This window comes from Oreochromis niloticus, linkage group LG18 (assembly GCF_001858045.2).
Source record: "Oreochromis niloticus isolate F11D_XX linkage group LG18, O_niloticus_UMD_NMBU, whole genome shotgun sequence".
Lineage (NCBI taxonomy): Eukaryota > Metazoa > Chordata > Actinopteri > Cichliformes > Cichlidae > Oreochromis > Oreochromis niloticus.
Genome location: NC_031982.2, coordinates 29,028,664 through 29,033,421, shown reverse-complemented (window position 1 = coordinate 29,033,421; position 4,758 = coordinate 29,028,664). Strand labels below are relative to the sequence as shown.

At 41.5% G+C, this 4,758-nt stretch overlaps 1 long non-coding RNA gene across 2 annotated transcripts; it reads right to left on the bottom strand.

Annotated features, from left to right (window-relative positions):
- Nucleotides 1-1,393: 1,393 nt before the first annotated feature.
- Nucleotides 1,394-4,501, bottom strand: LOC102082995 (uncharacterized). 2 transcript variants are annotated; one of them, XR_270098.4, is made up of 4 exons: nt 4,305-4,501; nt 3,413-3,768; nt 3,098-3,184; nt 1,394-1,627 (listed from the first exon to the last, which is right to left on the bottom strand). It is a non-coding gene; the product is annotated as an uncharacterized LOC102082995 (long non-coding RNA). The 2 variants fall into 2 exon arrangements; XR_003214725.1 differs by lacking the exon at nt 3,098-3,184 and having other exon boundaries at nt 4,305-4,489.
- Nucleotides 4,502-4,758: the final 257 nt, after the last annotated feature.

The window sequence follows — 4,758 nt, the reverse complement described above, 5'->3', positions numbered from 1 at the left end:
GGACCGTAAGGAGAAACTGCAACAGGATGACTCTGACTCTGTTTCAGACAGCCTGAGGAATGGTGTTAAGCAAGGGGCACTGGTGTCTTTGTAATCAAAGTATTTTAAAAAAAAGTATAATTTGCAGGACAAGATGCGGTACCTCTGAGCTAACATACAGCATGTAATAATCACAAACAAGCAGACTGACACAGAAACCAAAGCACAATGCATGGATTCAGCACATGGTCAGCACACAGCCAACCAGAACTTTTGTTGACATAAGAGGTTGTCACCTGGTTGCGCAGTAATTGGCTTGTAGTATTAGAATTGTCCAAACCATTAAATAGAAGCTCCATAAACCTTACCTGTCACTTATGAACATTTGGACAGGGTTTCATGTCTGTGTTCCCAGAAGGTTCAGTATTATCTGCTTTACATAGTGATAAATAGAAAGCCACCCAAATTATGTAGGAGATCTGTATGGATCATGTGTATAAATGCCTGCAAAATCTCCAGACGAGCATTTTGAACAAGTTTTCTAACTTTTGGAGCTGATTGTAAGAGGATGCATTATACATTATTGTGCTTTTCAACCATAGCCAATTAGTTTTAGTCTCTGCATCCTTTAAAACACTACATTAAATTTGAAAAGTCAATCAAAACTGAACTTTTTTCTAAAAATGGGTTTCAAACTGTCTTTTTTTAGTGGTATTTGCTGTGTGGTTTAGATAGGATTTAAGTTAAAGTAAATGTGTTGTCTCTTTCTATAAAGTCAAAGGAATGAAAGCCTCTTGGTGCAGCTTCAAGGCGCACAGCTATAGATTCATTCATCACCTTGACCTCCACATTCTTGCTTTTGGCTGAACAAAGAACTTCACACTGCTTCCTTCTTTGCCTCTAAATTTACTGTTGCTCACTAATTCAGAATAGCTGCACATAAACGTAATTCTTAAGAGACAAGGTTGGAGAGGGGGCCAGTTCACGGGCACAGTTCTGCATGTGTACATGACTAGTGTGAATGGTGCGTCACAGCGTTGGCTGTGTGTGTTGACAGGAAACGAGGAGTACCCCAGGGCTCCTTTCTTGCCCTGGCTCAGACTTCAGGACCGAGAGGAAGGGGGGTGGCTCTCTCTCCAAGTCTGGAAAAACAATTCCCAGAGACCTACAAACAGCCAAAAGCAATACAGCCACAGGGAAACCTTGGCCACGTTCCAATGCTAACAATTAAAATGAGCAATGTGTTAAAAACCATGCGAGAGGTGACTAAGACTCATTAATTTATGACGATGTTCTTGGCTTTCAAGAGGAGTGAGTGATAGCTTAAAAATACACATTACAATTCAGCCACAAAACAGAAATGGGGTCCTGAAGAGGTAACATGTTGTTAAAATAAACAAAAAGACTTCTTTGCTTGATTGCCTTTATGAAATGTAATTAAAACAACTCAATCTTGTTAAACATATATTTGATTATCAAAGCAACACAATGATACTTCATGACTTCTTGAAACTCTCATAAGAAGTTGAATAGTATTGATTCAGCAAAGCAGATTATGATGTGTGTAGTTGCAATTCTTGCAGCAGAAGAAATGGACTCCATGATGTCATAAAGCAATGTCCATGCATGAGTAAGGGTAAAGATGGACCTACACACAAAAAAAAAAAAAAATCATTTACATATTAAGACTTTTGAGAAAGTCCTCTGTGTGAGTAATGTTTTGCACCTTTTGCCTGATATGTGCGGTGTTTGCATGATTTCTTGCTTCAGCAATTGCTGTTTATATGAATCGGCTTTAAGTGACTGACACGCAATGTCATTTAGAAAAAAAGGAACCATCTAATCTCCGTAAGAAAGATCTGAAGCAAAACAAGGTTTGAAAATTATTTATTTTTTCAGGTCAGAAATTAGACGTCTCGTTTAAATAAACTGCTTTGTAAAGTAGGAGCATTTATTTTAAGTCTAATCTGTTTGTGAACTGTGCCTTTTTTACTCTACTGTCATATAAATTTAACTTATTCTTAACTTGCTTCTCTTTACGTTTTAATGGTCTGCTTAAAAGTTTCATTAAATTACTCAAACACAACATTATGTCTAACAGCAAAATTTCCAGAATTCTAAATTCTGGTTTAATGTCAAAGCATCTCTTGAGCTACAAAATGAATGCACCCTAAGTCACCTTGGTGAGGCAGTCTTGTCTCATGAAAAACAAAAGCTGCCTGCTTGGTGACAGATGTTTAGAAAAGTTGGCTGAAAACAAAAGTGTTGTCAGTCACCTGATTCGAAAGTGACTTTATGTGCCAAATCAAACCAGCATGCTCTCTAACATGTGGCAGCTTTTTTTTCTTAAAAGTGTTTCTGAACCCATCTTTCACAGGAAGGGGAGAAGACAAAATTTAACACTACTTTAAAAATATTTGTTTGTTTATTTTGGAGCTTTTTGAGTAACCTTGGTGATATAACTATTAACCCCTGCTTTATCTGAGAAGAAGCAGTCAACCAATGCAGAAACATTACGTGTTAATAGACAAAGACTTTTGTGATTGTTTTATCATATATTCTTAATGGAACATATACAGATCTTATACTACTGCAAAGTATTGTGCTCTGTCTAATCTACGCTAATAAGGGGGAAATGTCATGGGCAGGAAAACATACTAGAGACTTTTGCAAATATTTTAAATGGCACATACTAAATAATTTGTGTGAGTAACCTGTAGAGAAGTAAACTGTTGGTGTACTAAAGCTTCCTGTTTTGCTGAATCTCACAGTGAGACACACATCTACACATTTGTGATGCTTTATTTGTGTCCACAACATCTGTCTTGCTCCCTAGGCAAGCCGTAGTCCAACCAGACACGCTATAAAATATGTATGTGATATGTCAAAAACAAATGGAAAAAAACTCCTCCAGCAGCTCAGCTGTTCATTTATTAAACATGGCTGCTCCATGCATCTTCACTATGCTTGTATTACTACCTGTACCTACTGCACTCGCTCTGCAGACACAACACTCTGTCATACAGAAAAAAATACACTGTGGCTGGCTTGCCCTGCACGATGTATAAAGCGGCAACACAACTCTCATGTAAAGTGTTCATTAAGTGTCAAATGTTACCATTTTATCCGAGCTGAGAGCATCTCAGAGCTCCACAGCAACATCTCCTTTGGTATCAGTGCCTCGTTACACCAGCTGGTGCAAACACTCCCATTTGAAAGAGAGACAAAGTTTGTGTAAGGTGGAAGAGGCATGTGGAAGCCTGTTTTTTGGTCTTTGAATTGTTTTCAGCTTGTTAATATTGCTTTCATACACTGTTTTGATTAGCTTCGGACATCGATTATTAGTGTAATCGTTTTACATTTTTCAGTAACATAGTTATGTATTACTCTACAAAATTCAGTAGTCACATTACAGTTAGAATTATGCCATTACCTGCATGACACGGTATGGCAGGGCGTGGTCTGCCGCGTGGCTGCCGGGGAGGCGGACACACCTGAGCGGTATCCAAAAATCACACTTCGCCGGTTTCTCCCTCTGCCTGAATCCATTCCTGTTCCCCAGAGGAGGACAGCCGAGCCGGAGTTCGGGGCGCGCAAGGTACCTGCTTAGCCGGAGCCGGAGGTGGGGGCGAGCGAGGGTCCTGCACGCCGGCCGCCTGTCAAGCTACCTGAGAGCCTCAAATCATGGCTGCGACTGCTGTGCCACCGCCACCGCTTGCCACGCGGGCGGCCTTCGCTCAGGTGTTCTGGGAATCCATCCTACCCGACAAACCATCCTACCCGTTGTTTCTGCGCATGCGCACAACACGAAATTAAGTGGCGAACCATCCTACCTTTGTGAATATTAGCTAGAAAAATACTCTGACAGGTAAAATTAAGTGCCAAACATCCTACCTTTGTGAATGTCACCTACAAGCATACTTTAACAGCTAAAATTAAATGGCAAATCATCCTACTTTTTTTAATCTGAGCTAGAAGCATACTTTAACAGCTAAAGTTCAGTGGCGAACCATCCTACCTTTGTGAATATGAACTAGAAGCATACTTTAACAGCTAAAGTTCAGTGGCAAATCATCCTACCTTTGTTAATAAGAGCTAGAAACATACTCTGACGGCTAAAATTAAGTGCCAAACCATGCTACCCTTGTGAATGTTACCTACAAGCATATTTTAACGGGTAAAATGAAGTGGCAAACCATCCTGGCTTTATGAATATGAGCTACAAGCATACTCTGATGGGCAAAGTTAAGTGGCAAGCCGTCATACCTACTTACATTGGTGCTGGAATTACTCTGTGACAGCAGAAATGTGCATAAACTACTTACGGTAAGACGTTTTGCCAAAGTAGGATGGTTTGTCACAACACCGGCTCCATTGCCGCCCTGGCCATGCGGCCGGCCGCCCGACAAGCGGCAATCAACACGTCCCTGCCGCTGGGCGATGCAGACGGTCGGGGCTGATTCCCTCTCCCACTCGGGGGGTGGGGGGAAGGTTCGGGGATATGTGGCAGGGCGTGGTCTGGGGCGCGTTCGCCGGGGAGGCAGACACACCTGAGCAGCATCGGCAATCACGCCTCGCCAGCTTTAAAGTTTGTGCTGGGTCCTGATGTTTGTTGTTGTTGGTGCGTGTTAGGCTGGCGGCTGAAAAGCTGCAGCCGTATCTGTAAGATACAGAAACCAGTAATAAAGAGTATTCCGAAAAGCGTGAATATGTGGTCGGGTCTGTGGTGCATCGTTTACACACGGGTACTTCCATTTTCTCCACCCCAGACATATAGAG